Genomic DNA, 21,198 nt, shown 5'->3' on the forward strand with positions numbered 1-21,198 from the left:
AGGATATTTTTCCATTGATTTTTAGAGGGAGAGGGAGAGATAGAGAAACACATCAATGTGAGAGAGACACATCCATCGGTTACCTCCCGCACGTGCGCCCAGATGGGGGCCAGGGTTGGAACCTGCAACCCAGATATATGTGCCCTTGACTCGGAATCAAACCTGAGACCCTTTGGTGCATGGGTCGATGTTCTAACCAACCACTGAGCACACCAACGAAGGCTACGTATTTTAAAATTTGCTTCATTGCCAGTGTTTAAAAACTGAGATTTTGCACATTTGCGCACACACACTCAGTATAGATTTATGGCCTCCCTTGGGGAGGGGTACCAGTGATACTGGGTGACAGCTGCCCCTTTAAGTGGACACATGTCTTTCATTTGGTGCAGTCACAAAGCTATGGCTGCCTTTTAGATACACAGAACGTAAGCCTGGTAGCTCACATGCCCTGGGGGCAGGCAGGTAAAATAAATGAGTGCAGCTGGTGGGCTGCTGCTGCTGTGCTTTTTTAAAATATATTTTTATTGGTTTCAGAGAGGAAGGAAGATGGAGAGAGAGATAGAGTCATCAATGATGAGAGAGAATCATTGATCAGCTGCCTCCTGCACGCCCCCCACTGGGGGATTGAGCCTGAAACCTGAGCATGTGCCCTTGACTGGAATCGAACCCGGACCCTTCAGTCCGCAGGCTGATGCTCTATCCACTGAGCCAAACCGGCCAGGGCCTGCTGCTGAGCTTTTAACCTGTTGACTATGACCTGTCCATGTGTTTCTAGCTTCTTGAGGGCAAGGATGGTGCCTTAGCGCCAGTTTTATTTCCAGGGCCCAGTACAGTGTGCCTGGCCTGCTGGCACAGAATAAGCAGTGCTCAATAAACATTGAGTGACTAGGTGAAGGGATCAGATGTTGAGTCTTTAGGGGCAGGGAGTCTAGAAATGAGACTCACTCGGAGTCCTCTGTGGAGTTGCTGCTAAGTTCTAAAGGTGACATCACTGACCTGGATTCATGAGTGTTTTTTTTAATAATGATGTCATGCTGACGTTCATACAGGGTTTCCACATTGTTTCTCTAATTCTTATGCAATGAGCTGAAACACACACCTTGCATACCACCAACAGACAGATTTAAAAGGGCACCTGGGCTACTACAAAGCGGAATAGAACAGTGGTTACAAGTTTGGGATCTGGAGCCAGACTGCCTGCTCTTCCACTCACCATCTGTGTGGTCTTGGGCATGATACTTTATCTCCCTGTGGCTTCATATCCCCATCTGTGAAATGAGGATATAAGGGTACCCACCTCTAAAGTGACGATTGCCTGAGCTGCTGGATTTAGAATGTTTAGAAGAACAGCGTGCAGTTAGTAGTCAACCAACGTTAGTTAGGACCCTCACTATTGAGAACCCGTTTATGTGAGAAAAACCAAAATAAATGACAAACAGGAGAGACAAATGTGCTACTGAATTTGAAATATCTTACATACTGAGCACAGAGTATATTGTTTTAACTTGTTCTCATCCCTGGAAGATGTTCGAATTCATTATTAGTTTCTTGGCAGTAAAGCATGTGTTTTTCTAGGTGATGGCAGTAGTGCCTAATACACATAATTCCTGTAATACCCACCCACTGTGTAAACCGAGTCCCCTTCCCTCCTTGTCATGGTCATGGGCTGTAGGATCTTCTCTCCCTTTCTCGTAAGTGGCCCAGCGTCATCTCGTTCAGGGGGAGCTACTCTAACCACTGCAGCTGTTCTAAAACTGTGAGCATGCCAGCATCCGTCCTCCTTTCCTCTCGGCTCCCCCAGGCTCTCTCCTGTTCCCTCTCTGTCACAGCAGGGTGAGTAGCTGTCAGCATTTATGAGCCTAAAACAGGCACTCCTTCAGTTCTGAAAATTTCCCAGGAAATGCCAGTTATGTTCCCACCTCCCCCCATAGCCAGTTTATTCCTGGGTGGATATCATTATTATTCTGTTATCAGGAGTCAACTCTGAGATCAGGGACAAAGGACTGAAGACAACACGTGTGTGCACATGCACACAGATTTGTCTTTGGAAGATCAGTAGGCAGCTTCCAATACAGTATCCAGTGAAAATGTTTGGGGCAGGGATGCCTTGAGAGTGTTGAAAAGATAGACCCTACTTTAATAAAGCCCAATACATGGAAGTGTGAATACTAAAACAGATGAATTAAGTGGTGATTAACCATCTTTTAAAAAATCATTTCCTATATGAAGGCTGTATCAGGGATTTAATTAAAGAGCCTTTCTCAGTACATTTGAAATCAGATTTATAGCACAGGGCCTCCTCTAATCCTGTCTTCATTTTCTCAAAAAAATATGAGTATTAGCTGACACCCAGACCCAAATAGCCTAATCTAAGTTGCTCAAGTATGAAGTGCTCAGCACACGGGTTTCCCTCCTGTGCCTGTGGCCAGCCTCTCCCCATGTGGCAGAGCAGAAGCAGCAGCCAGCCCAGTGGGATGGAGATGTCAGGTTCTGGTGGTGGTTGCAGAATCACAGCTGCCTTGGTAGTTCCTTGATGGTACCACGGGGACAACATGGATGGAGGGATGGAGGTCTGTGGTCTTCCAAGAAGGACATTGAAGTCCATACGCAAGTGCTCACCCTCATTCCACAGATGGATGGTAGAGTGGGTGCAAAAAAGGTGGACCCTGTGTAGACTGTGGGAAAGAGGCTAATCAGCGATAGCTGATCATTGTGGTGAAATGGACGTCACGCTAACTATACACCCCAAGCAGCAGTCCTGCCTGCAGTGCCACAGGAGTGGGGGGCAGGGCAGGTCCCCCTGCCTTGGGCTTTGGAGACAGAGATTATGGGCCCATGGGTATTATCCAAGGTCAAATTTCTCAGGACCTGACCTTGCCTCTTCAATTTCATCTACACCTGATCCAGGCCTGGAGGAGTTAGCACAACTTCCTAGAGAAGGTGATGTTTGAGTTGAGGCCTAATCCTTTAGGGGGGAAAAAGGAAGGCATTCCGGATAGATGAAGGGTCCATGCTAGCACACAGAGGACAAGAGAGTTTATCTCATTCAGGGAATTGCAAGTGGTTCAGCAAGCTTTAAGGTATCTGGGAGTGGAATGAGGGGGAGAGGGAGGTTGGCGGCTTTGGGGAGGGTTGAGAGAGTTGCTATGTAAGCCATGCCAGAGAGAGAAGCAGGCCCCAGATCATAGAGAGCCTTGTGTGCCTGCTAAAGCATTTGGGTTTTCTCTGGAGAGAGAAATGAAGACCCTTTGAAGAAATTTATACAATGGGGTGACCAGATTTGTGTTTTAGAAAGGTCACTCTAACGGGAAAGGGGGGAGGACTCGGGGGAACTAGGAGGAGACCACCAAGGAGCCAGAGTGGTAGGTGCCTGCCCCCAGCCAGGGGCAGAGGGGAGGAGCATGAGTGGTGAGATTCTGTTGGTCAGTTAGTAATAAACTAGACACAGTGATTCATTTATACCTTCCCCATTCCTAGCTTCATTTCCCCTTCCAGCCCCTACAAGCCGTCTTTGAATCTCGTCCAGTTCCCTTCAGCTCTAGTAGCAGGCTGCCAGATTCCCCTGGTTTTCTTCATGGAAAGCTCCCGAATTTTTCTCTCTAAAATCCCTTAGAAGTGCTTTGGCCAGTGGAGGAGAAGGGTCTTCAATGCCTTTCAAAGAGCAGCTAAGAAACAGCGCCTTAGTCAAGTAATGAGAGCCCCATTGCTGTGCTAGCTGCCAATGACAGAAAACCCAAATGAGAAACAGCCGTGCCAGCCTCAGGCCTCACATTCTGTCAGGATGTAAAGGCCAAGCTGTGTGTGCATGCCAAGTCTTCACTCCCCTGGGTGATGCCTTATGGCCTCCATCATGCCAGCCAAAACATACCCTGGGCGATTCTATGTGGGAGACACGTGGCCCGCTGAGCACAGAACGTCTCTCCCCTGCTTGTGTTGGGGGCCAAGGCAAATACCTGTACGGTCAGCTCATCAAGCTCCTTTAGGCTTGCTCTGCATGAACAGTGTAGGTTTTGGGAAGCCTGGTTCTTTCAAATTCATAAACTAATGAGCTGTATTATATTAGGATTCTGCTGTATGTTCATCCATCAAAATGTACATGTCTAAAAATATTTATTAAGATTTAATACCAGGAGAGACAAAGATAAATTAGATATCAGACATGACGAATTCTAGCAAGCCCCTCCCTATCTTTACACAATAGTCACAAAACCAGCACCATAGGGTGTTTTGATCTGTGAGGAAAATTTTCCAAGTAAGATTTGTCCCCAGTGATGTAGGAAATGCCATCTTCTTGTCATCGGTCCAGCCCTAAATTCACGCTTTCGTGTTTGTTTGTCTAACTGCTGCTCCTAATTCCAGGTGAAAAATTCCTGCTATTCAGAGGCAGAGCTGTTTGTCTATAATTTATGAAACTCTTGGGTTCCTTCCCAATGAAAAGAGCTACTGAAATAGAAGTTATTCTCATCTCCATGCCAACAGCAGATCCACAACATCATCTCACAAACACACTCTGTCCTACAGCCCAAGGCACATACACTCACGTTCCTCCATCAGGAAGATCTTTCCATTTCCTTCAAAAACAAACCTCCTTCATGTACAGTTCCCCACCCCAGTAGTATATGCAGGCCTCCTCCCCCAGTGAGCTGGCAGAGGTGTACACACGTGTGCACGCACACACAGTCCTCCGGTGCATGCCTCCCTTCTCGTTCCCCACGAGCCCCGGGGATGTGTGTGTGAATGTCTGCACTGATGACATATTGTGACAGAACGCGCAAGAGTGAGGCACAGCCACAAAGCAATGCAGGTCACGGCAATAGGCTTTATATAACCCAGAGCCACGGAGAGACCCAAAATAGCAGCCTCCCTGCTGCTCAGTTAGTCTCCTCCATCAAGCAGGGATAAAATTAGAGCAGGCACTGACGCGCACCTACGTCTGCAATGGGACTCCAGGGAGACAGTGAGAACAGGCTCGACACTCTGCCATCGGCCATGCAGACTGCCAGACTCTTCAGGCCCAATCTGTCACCAGACAGAGATGTGTGCGTGCGCGTGTGTGTGTGTGTGTGTGTGTGTGTGTGTGCGCGCGCGCATTCACACGGGCTGTATGTGTGCACCATGTGGAGCCCTGTTCTGACGAGAACATTTCAAAGGAATGACCTGGAGAAGGTGTAAGGAGCTTGACTGTTTGGGGCTGTGAAAGGGATGTCCCAGTTCTTCTTCACTGCCCTCCACATCACTTCTCTCTGGCCCATAGGGGGTCAAATTTGGCTGGGATGTTCCCCCTTTAGGATTCCATTCTGCAAAACAAACAAGCAAACGACAAAAACAAAATCAAAATCCTACTAGGTTTACTTCAGTCCAACCAAACATACACAATCTGGTATTATATTAAACTAGAGGCTGAAATTCGTGCAAGGGGCTCAGCCCTCGCAGCCGGCTTCATCGGGAAGGTCATCCGGAAGGACTTCTGGAAGGATGTCCGGAAGGTTGTTAGTCTGTCCGGTCTAATTAGCATATTATGCTTTTATTATTATAGATTGTTCCAAGACATCAAGAGAAGGGACTAGGCTGGGTGAATTTAGCTGACTGTTCTGTAGGTCTCTGGACCTTGACCTTGTCTGGAAGCCAAGATCACTGCTCACAAGTGTCATGGGTAGAAATGCTGTCCAGCTGAGGCAGTGGGGTGATCTGTTCTTTCTCTGCTTGAATGTGGGCAGAGCAAAATATTTCCCCCCAAAAATATGTAGTTACATGTTTGTTATCTTGATCACTGGGTACCAAATATAAATTCCAAGGGAGGAAACAGAGACCAGAGAAATTACATGAATAGCACAGACAAGATAGAATGAAACTGGGCTGTGTAGTTTTGTTTTGTTTTTAAGAAAGAGTTATCATCCTATGCTATTACTTCTGAAATTCTACTAGTACACAGTCATCTTTTGGTTTAGAAAATACAGGCCCTCAGTATCTGGGGGTGTTTCTGTCCTTGGAGTTCTCTTTTAAGTAAATACTTCAGAGAACGGTAGGTAACATATTAAACTATTTCAAATGGAGACATTAGTGATTTATCAAATCCTTTTCCTTTTAAGGTAACCCGAATAAATCCTGGAGTTCCCAGGTGGCCTAGGATCTGCACAGTCTCATCTTCCAAAAAAACAAAATCAACATACACAGCCCAAATAATCTAAACTAAAAACTTATTGAAAGTTTTGTTCCCATTTTTATTTAAATACTAGTGGCCCGGTGCATGAAATTCATGCACATTAAAAGGAGATTAATTAGAGGAAATAATTTAATATTGCTATTTGCCCTTTCTCTATAATAGAAGTGTCAGAGATGAAAGAAAATTAGTAAAATGTATATGAAAACCTTCCTCCTGTCAGAGTCTGGGGCACACCACGGGACCCAGAGTCAAGTTCCTGCCCACCCACATGCGCCTCAAAATCGTGTGAGACCCAGACCCAGCTGGCCCGCCCCCACCCCCCTCATTGGGATAGATCCAGACCTGGCTAGTCCCACCCTTGTCAAGCCCCACTGGGCAGGGGGCATAGCCCCAGGTCCCCTGGCCTGGCACCAGGATGGGGGTCGTGCCTTGAGGTCCCCCATCAAGCCCCGCCAGGTGTGGGACATGGCCTGAGATCCCCTGTCAAGCCCCGCTGGGTGGGGGGCATGGCCTGAGGTCCCCCGTCAAGCCCCGCCAGGCGGGGGGGGGCACAGCCTCAGGTCCCCCAGCCCAACACCGGGAGGGGGGAACAGCCTCAGGTCCCCTGTCAAGCCCCATCGGCAGGGGGGTGCAGCCTCAGGTCCCCCCTGGGCGGGGGGGCACAGCCTGAGTTCCCCCAACCCAGCACTGGGGGTGCACCTTGAGGTCCCCTGTCAAGCCCTGCCAGTCAGGGAGGCGCAGCCTCAGTTTCCCTGGCTCAGTGCTGGGGCGGGGGGTGCAGCCTGAGGTCCCCCAGCCTGGTGCCAGGGTGGAGGGCGTGGCCTGAAGTCCCCTGTCAAGCCCCACCTGGTGGGGGGCATGGCCTGAGGTCTCCCTGCCTGGCGCTGGGGCCGGGGGAGCAGCCTGAGGTCCCCTAGCCCAGCACCAGGATGGGAAGCACACCTTGAGGTTCCCCGTCAAGCCCCACTGGGTGGGGGGCATGGCCTGAGGCCCCCCGTCAAGCCCTGCCTGTTGTGGGGCGCAGCCTAAGGTCCCCTGGCCTGGTGCTGGGGCAGGGGGAGCAGCCTGAGGTCACCTAGCCCAGCACCAGGATGGGAAGTGCACCTTAAGGTCCCCTGTCAAGCCCTGCCGGGTGGAGGGTATGGCCTGAAGTCCCCTGTCAAGCCCCACTTAGTGGAGGGCGTGGCCTGAGGTCCCCTGGCCTGGCATTGGGGTGGGGGGAGCAGCCTGAGGTCCCCTAGCCCAGCACCAGGACAGGAAGTGCACCTTGAGGTCCTCTGTCAAGCCCTGCCAGGTGTGGAAGGCGGTTTGAGGTCCCCTGTCAAGACCCACAGGGGCGGGGGAGGGCGTAGCCTCAGGTCCCTGCTGATTGCTTGTTAAGGCTCCTTATGGGAACTTGGCCTCAGCTGTGGGTGCAGCCATCTTTGTGATGGAGTGATGGTTAATTAGCATATTCCCTCTTTATTAGATAGGATTGAGAAGAGCAAAAATAAAATTAAAAAGAAGGATCAGTAAACACAGCCACACTCTGAACTTCCCCTTTCCTCTCCTCTCTAAACCTTAAGCTGCTCTGAGCCCCCTAAAGTTTCCAGACACCCAGCCCTTGTGAATATTTCTCTCTCTCCCCCAACTTCTTCTCTCTTTTCGTATAGATTGGCTAGCTCTCTGGCTTCTTCTGGTCCTCTCCCATCTTCCCACTGTTTGGCTTCTCCACACACATACACAAAGAGCATCCAGAAGGTGACTCAGAAGCAAAAATCTGTTCCTTCTTAGAAGCCTGGGCATAAAGGGCTCAGGAAGAGTGTGGATGTTCATCTTGTTAGACCAGCAGAGCTGTGATGCACTGATGGGCGAGGTCAGGGATCCCTGGAGAGAGACTTCCCAGGAAAGGACCTTTCTAAAGGAGATGGGATGGAGGAATGGAGAAAGGCAAGTGGAAGGAGCTTCAAAGTGGAATTATTGTTTGACAGTTTTTGTCCCTAGCTTACCCTGTACCATCACCAGGCCAAGAACTCATTCAAAGAACATGGTGTTCATGATTTAATATGTCTTTCTTTTCTCAGTCCCATCCCAACCTACAGTCCCACTGAACAACTCCATGGCCACTGAACAGGTTTCTCCATGCTCTTGTGCCTTTATTTATGGTCTTCTGTCTTTCCAGAATGTCCTTTCCGTACTTCCATCTTCCCTACCCAATCACCTCCCTTCCCTGGCAACCAGAGCACTTAAATTCACTTTTCAACACTCATCTCAAAGGTTACCTAGCCTGGTACCTTCCTCTTCCTTCTCTCTACCCTTCTCTACCCTACCCTATCCCACCTTTGGCAGGCAGAATTCTAAAAGGGGACTCAAGATTCCTGCCCTCTGGTGTATATGTCTCATATATCCTTGTACGGTGTACCCTTGAGTGTGAGTAGGATCTGTGAATATGATATGATATCACTCCCTTGATTATGGCAAAAGGGATTTTGCTGATGTAACTAAGGCTCCTGATCTATTGATTTTGAGTTAATTAGAAGAAATATTATCTTGGGTAGGTCTGAGCTAATCAGATAAACCCTTCAAAAGAGAAATTGGGACATACACTCCCCTGAAATTAGATTCTCCTGCTGGCCTTGAAGAAGTAAGGGGTATGTTGTGAGGGGGCCTATGGAAGGGCCATGTAACAAGGACTTGATAGCAGCAGAGGTTTTGGAGAATGGTTCCCACTGGCAGCTGGAAGGAAAACAGGAACATCAGTTGTACAGGCTCAAGGAACTAATCGTGTGAGCTTGGAAGAGGACCTGAACTTTAGAAGAGAATGCAACCAAATAGGCACCTGGATTGTAGCTTCGTGAGCCATGAGCCATGCCTGGACTCCTGACACACAAAACTATGAGATAATAAATGTGTCTTGTTTTAAGCCACTAAGTCTGTGGTAATTCGTTATGCAGCAATAGAAAACTCATACCAACTCCTTTCCAAGAATGAATTTATCATCCTCTGGACTACATAGCATATTATACTTGTCAATATCACACCATGTCATAATTATTCCCTGCACATCTGTCGTCCCCATTATCATTGCAATCCTAGTCTCAGTCTTCTTTGGGCCTGGCCCTCAGTATCTGGAAGCTAGTAGCTACTAACAGTCAAAAGTAACACGTGTTTGTTGAATTCATGTCACACAAAAACAAAAATTACTTTAATCTTCACTTGCTAGAAATTTTAAGCAGAGGTCATCTTTTTGACCTCATATGTGGGCAGGGTTGGCTCACTTCTCCATGACATTTTGTACATATATAAATAGATTCAATTATTAATATAATATATCCCATAACAGCCCCTAAAACAAGATATTGTTTCAGATCTCTCCTCCAGCTTTAGGCTATAACATTTCTCTTGGATGTTCCAGGAATATCAGATCTTCTACAACAGCATCTTTAAAATCACACATAATAATGCTGATCCTTAGTGGGCTGTGAGCAGTTGGCAAATCTATGCTTCCATATCAAGGCCTCCATTATTAGCCAAATATTGTCTCTCCCAGAGGCCTCTAGGACATCCCCCAGATCACAGCAAATCATCTCTGCTGAACTGTTAGCCAATGTACCTCATGTGGTGGTACCACTTTCACTATTGCTATATTGTCCCCTCAAAGACAATTGTAATGGCCAGTTCATGAGGCCTGACTTTTAGTTTAGAAAATACAGTCACTAAAGCTACATATGACCCTAAAAATATGGGACAAGTCTATGAGGTTGGTTTGCCTAATTTTTTTCCCACCTTCATAAACACCTGTGTGCACATACATAGGTACAGGCTGCACACACACACACATATGCGTTCTTCATTGGCTCCACAGACAATATAAACACCTATAGCAGGGAACAGAGCATTTTATTTCTCTCTGTGTAAAAAAATAAGTATGGAATTAAAACTCCTGAATGGCACACATTTCTTTGCCACCATTTTGCAACACTGCTCAGAATTTCCTTTGGCCTTAGACAAAAAGGAGGAGAGATTTCTCATGGATCAGGGAATCTAAGCCAAGGGCCTTGTGGGCAGGGACAGAATAGGAAGTGAGGGTGCATGACAGGCACCTCTCTGTGCCTTTGATTCAGACATTCCTGGTGCTTACTGGGTGCAGACACCTTTCTCTGAGCCTATTCCCTTGCATGCAAAATGGGCGTAATAATCACACTGACATCATGGGGTTGTTTTAAGGATTATATAAAACAATGTACACAAGGCAGACAGCTCAGAGCTTGGCATACAAACAGCCACTCAGTGCGCTTTAGCTATTACCATTATTTGACCTGTAATCAGGTTCAAAGGGGGTCTTTTAGGGTCTGAGAAATTGGGTGGATACTGGCCCGCCCCCAGAGTTGCTGGTTGCTCATCAGTCTTAGGGTCTCTGGAAGGTAAGTAAGTCTGACAGACTTCTCATTACAGCCTATTTCCCAGTCACCTCACCCCCATCCCTTCCCGGGAGTGGCAAGGAAGGCATTTGGCAAGAAACCCAGGAGTGAGACAATAGGTGTGAATAAAACAGGAAGTTTGGTTTGGAAGCAAGCACCAGCAGAAACCACTCATGTAGAACACCTGAGTCAGGCTGCTGATTGGATGCTGAGCCATCACTCAGCTCAAGCTTCAGTGAGACGGTTTATACCAGGGCCCCAAAATTAAAGAATGTTGCCCTTCAGGTCACCAGGGAAATAGATTGAGTTGGGGACCAAGGGCTAGTTTGAGACAGCACAGGCTTTGGCCTTCTGGGTCCAAGTTTGCTGTCACCCAGTTGTTATGTAACCTTGGGTAGATTATTCAACCTTTCTGAGCCTCAGCTTCCTTATCTTTGAAAGGGGTAGGGCTGTTGGGAGGGTTAATTGGAATAAGATGCAAAGAACCTAGCACAGCACCTGGCCAACTCCATAAATGTGTGCCCTTCCCACTTCCCCTCCCAGGTGTCTGGGACACCCATCCACCCCTTCCTTGTCTCCCAACTGAAGACAGTCAACTATGATGTCTGAGATGACGCTGGTTCTTGATTATTTGATATTGCCACATATCTGGCCTTATCACTGGTTATTGACTGTAAGACCGGCTGCTCTCTTCTCTACCTGGCTCCTTCCTGCCAGGCGGTTTCTCTTGACGCACTTAGACAATGATGAAGGGTTGAGCCAGGTCACCTGGTGGCACCAGGATGGATTTGAAAAAGCTTCTGCTTAATATTCCAAAGCTCTGGGAAGGAATTACTTTAAAAACGCAGATGTAGCCCTAACCGGTTTGGCTCAGTGGATAGAGCGTCGGCCTGTGGACTGAAGGGTCCCAGGTTCAATTCCAGTCAAGGGCATGTACCTTGGTTGTGGGCACATCCCCAGTAAGGAGTGTGCAGGAAGCAGTGGATCGATGTTTCTCTCTCATCAATGTTTCTATCTCTCTCCCTTCCTCTCTGTAAAAAATTGATAAAATATATATTTTTTAAATGCAGCTGTACTAGTATCTCTGAACCTATAACACATACCCCTTGACAAGTTGACCTCTTTAGGGTGCCCTGGCTCCATCCTCCCTATGAATGCCCTGCCTACTCTTTCCTCCACCATTTTTGTGGCTCCCAGGATTCTCTTCAGGATACTCTATGGGTTCCTCTTTCTTAGCCCATCTCCTAAGTGTTGGGATTCCAGGGTTCCATGCTGAGTCTTCTTCTGCCATTCTCTATTGACTTGCTAATCCATCTGTCCGATTCACACTCCTGACCACAGGTTTATTTATACAGCTGCCTCCGGAACATTTCTACCCAGTGGTTCCACAGCCCCTCAGACTCAATCTCCTCAACAACACCACCATGCAAAACTCCTAATTGGTCTCAATCTTCTGTGAATTCTATTTCCTTACTCTGTCTTGACTGTATCCCCTCCTTTCCACCTCCATCCCGCAGTCTACATGCAGGCCATCATCTTATCTCCCTTGGAATATTGCAACCCCTGACCAAATGGACTCCCTGACTCTGCTTCATTCTCCATAATTGCCCCTAAGGAGAGCTTTCTAAAATGTAAGTCTCTTCATATAAGCATGGAACAGACTGTAAAATCTCAAAGGGAAGGCAGGGGAAGTAGGTGGGTAGGTGGGAAGATATCAACCAAAGGACTTGCATGCTTTATGCGTAACCCATGGACACAGACAATAGGGTGGTGAAGGTCTGGGATGGGGGGTGGGGGTGGGATAGAAGGGGTCAATGGGGGGAAATGGGGGACATATGTAATACTTTCAACAATACAGATTTAATTTAATAAATAAATAAATAAAATGTATGTCTCCTCTTAAAATTCTTCAAGCCCTTTCTATTAGTCAGAGTCCAGGCAGAGAGCTAGAATCACACCAGTTATTCTAACAGGGCTCATTTAAGAATTAAGATTGGCCCTGACTGGTTTGGCTCAATGGATAGAGCGTCGGCCTGTGGACTGAGAGGTCCCAGGTTCGATTCCGGTCAAGGGCATGTACCTTGGTTGCAGGCATATCTCCAGTAGGAGGTGTGCAGGAGGCAGCTGGTTGATGTTTCTATCTCATCGATGTTTCTTACTCACTATCCCTTTCCCTTCCTCTCTGTAAAAAAATCAATAAAATATGTATTTTTTTAAAAAAGAATTAAGATTGATGTCAGATCAATTATTTACTAAGTCTAAAGTTGTCAACTAGGAAAGTGAAAAGAGAAAGAAAATGCTAAGGTATCGCTGAGGAAGCAACTATACAAAGGTTATACCACCCACCCCTCTCCCCCAGGACACACAGGGAAAAAGTTGGGATAATTAATTCCCATTACCTTCATGATAAGGAAACAAACTAGTTTGATGTGCAGAGCCCTCACTGTCTCCTGCTTATTCCCCTGTCCTTCTCTGCAGACACAGCACCAGCTTCCCCAGCCCCAGCTCGAGTCTGCAGTCATTCTGCTTTCAATCCTCCAAGCTTCTCTCCCTGTACTGAGCATCTGAAATGCTGCTCTCCATTCTTTCCTGCTAACTCATCCCTCAAGAAAGGCTCAGTGAGGCTTTGTATCATTCAGAAAGGCTTTCCTGACCACTGCCCCCACTGCAGGCAGAGTTCAATGGCCCCCTTTCTTAAGAGTTCTTGTAACATCCTGGTCGGGTCATCACACTGTGTTGTTATTGTCATTTTAATCATCTCTGAGCTGCATGGGGCAGGACAGAGCAGTCCCTTTGTCCTCTTTGTATCCCCAGCTTTCAGCACAATGCCTGGCACATAGTATGTGCTCAATAAATTGTTTAATGTCAAAGTTAGACCCACATTGCCTCTCATGCAAATAATCTGCCCCACCTGCCTTCCCCATCAAGTCCATCCTTCCTAAGGGCAGCTCTGATCATGTCTGTCCAATGATCAAAAAATCTTCAGTGGCTCCCCATTGTCTGAGGAATAAAGTCCAAACTCCTGAGCATACCATGTCTGGTGCTTGTCTCTGACCTTCCTATCTTGGCTTATTGCCCTCTACGCCCCTGCATGTACCATGAGCCCCTCCCATGACGAGCCACCCACTAGTTCCTCAATGCCTTGGACTCTTTCCCTCCAGATCAGAGTTCACTCTGTTACCTTCCGGGGCTTCCTTTGCCTGCTGCAATTCTCCCCAACCTTCAAAGCCTAGTTCATAGGTCGTCTACTTCAAGAAACCTTCCTGCATCCTCCTTTAATGATGGAAGATAAAGTCCAAATGGTCAACAGGACTTTCACATCCCTGTGGCATCTGGCCCCTGCTCACTGGTGCAGCCTTATCTCTTTCCACTTTCCTCCTTGCTCTGTCTACCCTGGAATGCTGGCCTGCACCAGTTCTGGATGTGCCATGCTCTTTCACACTGCTGAGCCTTGGCACAAGCTGTTCCCTCTGCCAGGGAGGCTGTTCCTGCCTCACTTATCCCCCTGACTTTCCTGAACCCCAGACCAAGTGAGTTCTCTGTTACACACTCTCCTAGCACCCTGTGTTGTCCTTTTACTCAGCAACTGTCCCTGTGTCTATAGGCCCAGGGGTCCTCAAACTACGGCCCGCGGGCCACATGCGGCCCGCCGAGGACATTTATCCGGCCCGCCGGGTGCCGCTGCCTGTCCTGCTTAGCAGCCGACTCATCCCGGGCCCGCAGTGCGCATAGGAATTTGTTCATAGTTTTTTTTTTTAAACTATAGTCCGGCCCTCCAATGGTCTGAGGGACAGTGAACTGGCCCCCGGTTTAAAAAGTTTGAGGACCCCTGGTAGATTATACATTGCATGAAAGCAGGCCTTATGTGTGTCTCGTTTATCATTATATCCCTAGCAGTGTCCAGTGCCTGGCTCACACTAGATGTTCAATCAGTGTAATAAAGGTTTATTCACGACAAGCTCCCTCATTTATAGCGTTCTAAGCAGTTTGCAGCAAAGTAGTTATTTTTGTACATTTCTCCCCATGTGGATCATAAACAAACAGAAAAACCCACCTTTTTATTTTGGACATTTTCAAAGATACACACAAGTCAAGAGAATCCTATATAATAAAAGCCTAATATGCGAAGTGTCCGACCATTCATTTGACCATTTGACTAGTCACTATGACACACACTGACCACTAGGGGGCAGACGCTCTGACCGGTAGGTTAGCTTGCTGCTGGGGTCCAGCCAATGGGGACTGGGCGAGATGGAGCCCTCCTGTGGTCCCTCCCTGGCCCAAATCATGCACCAGTGGAGTCCCTTGGTCTGGCCTGTGCCCTCTCGCAATCTGCAATCTGGGACCCCTCAGGGGATGTCAGAGAGCCAGTTTTGGCCCAAACCCCACAGGCCAGGCCAAGGGACCCTACCGGTGCACGAATCTGTGTACCAGGCCTCTAGTAATCTATAATAATAAAAGGGTAATATGCTAATTAGACTGGATGTCTTCCGGATGTCATTCCAGACATCCTTCCTGACGAAGCCGGGGCCCAAGGAAAGCTAGCCCGGGTCCCAGGTGCCTGCGGGCGGCCCGAGGGAAGGCAGCCCGGGTCTCAGGTGCCGGAGGGAAGCCAGTGCTGGCAGCCTGGGGAAGGAAGGCCTACTTTTGCACGAATTTTCATGCATTGGGCCTCTAGTATATAATAAACCTCCTTTTCTCATCATGCTGCCTTGACAGTCATCAAGAGTTAGCCAGCCTTCTTTCTTTTCACCTGTTCTCCCTTTTTTTCCTAGCTTATTTCAAAGCACATCTCAGCAGCATAAACACTTCTTAAAGGTTGATGTACCTTGTTCATCTTTACTTTTCATATAACCCTTAGCTTAATATCTGGCCCCTAATGGATAATAAATGTTTATGAATTCATTAGAGAAAGTGTCATTCACTCATATATTCATTCATTCACGAATTCATTTGACAAAGATTTACTGAGCAGCCAATATATGCCAGACACTGTTGACATTGGGGATAGATTTCTAGTGGGAGGACACAGGGAATAAATGAGCGAGTGAGTGAATGAATGAATTATGACATTTAAAAAGTACCCCATAGTGGTAAGTTCTATGCAGGTCATTAAACTGGATGATGTGCTAAAAGTGATTAAATGGCTACTTAGAACAGGTAGTTAGGGAGAACCTCTCTGAGGAGTGCTTAATGGCAAGAAGGAACCAGAATGGGAGCTGAGGGGAGAAAGCGGTGCAGACGTAAAGAATAGCAACTGCAGTGTCCTGAGGAGGGCTTGGCTTGAGTGTTGGAGACACAGACCGCAGGGCAGTGTGGTGAACTGAGGAGGCCGGGGAAGTGACAGGAGCTGGGGCTGAGAAGCAGGCAGGCCACATCTTACAGGGCTTTATAAGCCAAGGCAAGGAGTTTGGCTTTTGTTGAAGGTTTGTTAAGCTGGGGAGTGATATGATCTGTGTAAAAGATATTTTTGGCTTTGGTGTGGATAATAAACCACAATTGCAACAGCTTAGGAGAGAATGAGGGTGCTGTAGACCAGTGTAGAAGCAGCGACGGTGAACAGATGTGGAAGACTCAGGTGTTTTGGAATCAGAGTCGACAGATCTCGCTGAGGAACTGGATCCTCGGAGGTGCGGGGAGGATTCCTGGGAGGAAGAAGGTCACTAAGCATCTGGCAGGGGAGAATGTGATCAGGAAGTCCCTGCGCGTGAACAGCAGTGTGACCACACGTGACACCAGGTGGAATCAACTACGTTCACATGGTTTTATTTTAGAGGCTTCCACACCAGCCTCAGTTTCCTCTTCTGCCCATTAGGCATGGTGATACCATCTTGATGGTTTTTTTTTAATATATATTTTATTGATATTTCACAGAGAGGAAGGGAGAGGGATAGAGAGCTAGAAACATCGATGAGAGAGAAACATCGATCAGCTGCCTCCTGCACACCTCCCACTGAAGATGTGCCCGCAACCAAGGTACATGCCCTTGACCGGAATCGAACCCGGAACCTTTCAGTCCGCAGGCCGACGCTCTATCCACTGAGCCAAACCGGTTTCGGCTTGATGGGTTTTTTTTTGAAGGTTAAATGAGAAAGTGTGTAAAGGGCCGGCAGTGTCTGGCACAGTCAACACACAAAAACATGTGATTTCTTATCTACTTTCCCACCCCAAACACTCCCTCAACTCATCAGCCTCCGTCTGCCTGAGGATTCATCCTGGGGAGTGGGTGTACTTCTGTCCTCTGGAAGTGTTACAATTCCCGGGGAGAACCGAATCACCCACTCACTTGTTGGGTAATTCTTGTACTTTGGGTGCTTCCGATAAGAAGGGCTGGGACAACAGGGAAATTGTTTCCCCAGGGCTAAAGTTCTCTTGGATGAGTGAGATTCAGAATTCCTGGGGGACCTGGACTTCCCCATAGAGGGGTAGGAATGAGAGGGGGCGGGAAGAGAGAGAGAGTAGGCACTGCCCCTTAGTCCCATGTGGGGCCCAGAGACACAGGACCCCCTAGGGACCTGCTGCTCTCTGCTCAGGGTTCCTCTCCACCCCTCAATGACTTAGTGCGCACAAAGGGCCCTAGGAACTTTCCTTGACCAGCCCTTAGGGAAATGCATCTGGACCTCCTAGAACCAGAACCCATGAGCAGGGGCCAGGGCATCCAAGAGTTGCTCCTCCTAGTTTCCCCCTCCCCCAATGGCACACATGTGCTAATCTTTTTTCTTTTTAAGTTACATATGTATGTGTCTACATACACACATGCATGTATATGCACACACATATGTCACATTTTATAAGTATGTTTATGCATCGAAAGACAAAAGAGACATACACTAAAATGTTAAAGGTGAATTTTCTCTGGGTGGCTAAACTAGGAGAGGTTTTCCTTTATCTTTGTGCTTTCCTGTATTTTCCACAATGCAGCGTTTCCTAAGTGCACACAATCTTCCACGATTCTAATCTGTTCCTGAAACAGTCTTCCTCGGGACACGCCTGTGAGAAAGTTCCTGAATAGCAGAGAGCATTCATTCATTTACTCACTTATTTCATTCACTGCTTTATCTGACAAATATTTGAGTGCATAATGGGTATTATTGCCAGACTCTATGGTAATACAAGACACATGAGATACAGTTCCTGTCCACAAATTTTTAAATTCCGATTTTTAAAAAATAAAGCAGAATACTGCAAGGAAATAAATGAGTAATGCAAAAAATAAAGGGTCTTGAGGAGGATGAGATGGCTTCCAGCTGGAGGCATAGTGGATAATTACATGCAAGTAACGGGGTTTGAACTGGGCCTTGAGGGGTGGGTCGGACTTGGTAAGTGGAGCAAGTGGAAAGGTATTCCAGACAAGGTGGATGGCACAGAGGCAGGGAAATACCAGGGGTGCATGGAAAATAGCAAATAAAAGACTGTCTCTTGGCTGCCATGGCTACAAGGTTTATTATGTATAAATATATATACACTCACTCAAGAATTTGCTCAGAGTAATCTAGTAAAGTAGATGGGGCAGAAGCATGCTCCCATTTCACAGGTGAGGAAAGTAAAAGTCTGAAAGGATAATGACTTCTGTCCAAGTCCTCCAAGTAACAATGGGAGACACAGAAGGAGAAAGTTCTCAGATCTCCTGACCCCAAGGGTGCTCACACCTGGGAAAGAACCTGTGGCTAGAGAAAGAGGGTTTCTCATGAATGGAGAAAACCAAGTCGCTAGAAATATGGAGCAGCATTCTGTTACTTACAAACAAATGATCAAACAAATAAACCAGCCCTTTGTGGGTATGTTGGTAGGTAGTCTCACTGCTTGGGCATAGAGAAAGGTGTAGAAAATATATGCCGTGCTGACAACATTCGTTTGGGTGGGGAAAGCTGCAAAAAATAAAATAAAATAAAATAAAATAAAATAAAATAAAATAAAATAAAATAAAGAAGGAAGTTGGTGAAAGGAGAAAGAAAACAAAAAGTTTTAGAGAACACAGTTGGGAAAAGCATAGGTATGTACAAATATGTTTGTTTGCAGGCATAGTTTATAATGGCAAAAATGGGAACACCCAAAATGTTTAGGTCTAGATTTTAGTTAAAATAATTATGGCATATTTGGACCACAGAAAAACTTTTAGCCCTTAAAATGAGAAAAAGCATATGTAATTATTAACATGAAATAGTGTCTAGGAGACATATTTTAAGTGAAAAAAATATGAATAGTATGAATAATATGAGTCCAGCTCTTTGTTAATTTGCACATGGAAGGCATGTCAACGATGGCTGTCAGTGGCTATGGGATTATATATTTTTAGCAATATCCTATCTAATAAAGGTGTAATATGCAAATTGACTGTATCTCTGCTACACCCACAAGCCACGCCCGCCAGCCAATCAGGAGCAAGTATGCAAATTAACCCAACCAAGATGGCTGCAGCCACGGAGAGAGCAGGAGGCTTGGGTTTCCCTGGCACTGGAGGAAGCTAAGCTTTCCGCCTGCCCTGGCCTGCCTTGGCCTCCGCTTAAGGCTACAAAGTTTCAATTATAGAAGGTAAATAAATCCCAACAAAAGTGGTGACAGCCACGGAGCTGGAGAGAGCAGGAGGCTTGAGTTGCCCCGGGCGATGGAGGAAGCCAAGCTCCTGCAGCACTGGCCTGCCTTGGCCTCTGCTTAAGGCTACAAAGTTTCAATTATAGAAGATAAATAAATGCCAGATACCAGGGCCTCCGCTTGGGTCACCAGGGGGCATGGCCAGCCTGCAAACCACCACAGGCCCCTCTCCCAGGCTGCCCCATGCCCCAAGGGAACCCCCACCCTGATCCGGGATACCCTTCAGGGCAAACCAGCTGGCCCCCACCTGTGCACCAGGCCTCTATCCTATCTAATAAAAGCATAATATGCAAATTGACTGTCACTCCAACACACAAGATGGCCATCACAAGATAGCCAGCAGAGGAGGTCAGTTGGGAGGGACCAGGTCTGCAAGGGAGGGCAGTTGTGGGTGATCAGACCAGCAGGGGAGGGCAGTTGGGAGGGACCAGGCCTGCAAGGGAGGGCAGTTGGGGGCGATCAAGCCTGCAGGGGAGGGCAGTTAGGGGTGACCAGGCCGGCAGAGGAGGGAAGTTGGGGGTGACTGGGCCTGCAGGGAAGGGCAGTTGGGGGAGACCCAGGCCTGCAGGGGAGGGCAGTTAGGGGTGACCAGGCCTGCAGGGGAGGGCAGTTAGGGGCAAACAGGCTGGCAGGGGAGCAGTTAGGCATCAATCAGGCTGGCAGGGGAGTGGTTAGGGGGTGATCAGGCTGGCAGGCAGAAGCAGTTAGGAGCAATAAAGAAGGCAGGCAGGCGAGCAGTTGGGAGCCAGCAGTCCTGGATTGTGAGAGGGCAGTCGGACATCCCTCAAGGGGTCCCAGATTGGAGAGGGTGCAGGCTGGGCTGAGGGACACACCCCCCCAAGCACAAATTTCATGCACCGGGCCTCTAGTATATACATATATACATATACACATATACACGTATACACATATATAGTTAGCAATAGATATTTTTTTAAGATTGGGAACATTTGCAAGAATTTAAATCTGCTTTTAAATCACATTTGTTTACTTACTGGAATTAATCTCTGGCATTGACCGTCCTTCATTTTCCTAATTAATCTAACACCCCTCAGAGCTCTATGAGGAAGGATGCTGCTGGTGCTGCCTGCTTCCTGCAATGTCCCATATGTGGGAAGACTCATCCTGCTGCCCATCCTGGGGCTTATTCACAACAGATCCTCAGCCCCAAAATAAACACCCGGGGTGTTTCCTCTTCTTAAAGGGGAAGCAGAAGCCCCTGGTGAGCAGAGGGAAGGGTGAGCCTGTCTAGACCATCATCCAGGGGGAATTCTGTCCTCACAGTTCCCCCTGGAAATCCCCCAGCTCTGCTGACTCAGGCCACCCATTCCGATGGTGCCTTAGATGCCAGCTGTCCTTCCCTAAGGAAAGGCAAATTATTCCAGAGCCATTAGGGGCAGGGTGACCTTTCAAAGGAGAATTTGCTCAGATAAGGTAATAGGTCCAATTATGGCCTCCTTGATTGATGGCCTGTCAAGTTCAGCCTTGGGTCTTGCCTGGAGATAATTCTCCCCTGCCAGGCTCTGAAAACAACAATAAGAACAAACAACACGCATCCAGCCACTGTTGCTCAGTGGTTGAGTGTCAACCTATGAACCAGGAGGTCATGGTTCAATTCTTGGACAGGGCACATGTCCAGGTTGCAGGCTCAATCCCCAATGTGGGGCATGCAGGAGGCAGCTAATCAATGATTCTCTGTCATCATTGATGTTTCTGAATCTCTCTCCCTCTCTCTTCCTCTCCAATATCAATATATTTTATAAACAAAACACAAAACAGACTGGAGTGGCCTGAAGGGACTCAAAGACATTTCAGGAATGCAGGCAAACAGGCCTCATTTTAGTTTCTGAGTAAAAGAATCATGTGCAGTGATTCCTGACTATGGGCAATGTGCCCCAGGAAATATTTGACAATGTCTGGTGATATTTTGGATGGTCACAATTGGAGGGGGTTTTGCGTGTTGCTGGCATGCAGGGAGTAGAGGCCTAAGGTGATAGGAAACATCCCACAATACACAGGATAGCACCCTCCCTTGTCAAAGAA

This window comes from Plecotus auritus (assembly GCF_963455305.1).
Source record: "Plecotus auritus genome assembly, chromosome: 1".
NCBI lineage: Eukaryota > Metazoa > Chordata > Mammalia > Chiroptera > Vespertilionidae > Plecotus > Plecotus auritus.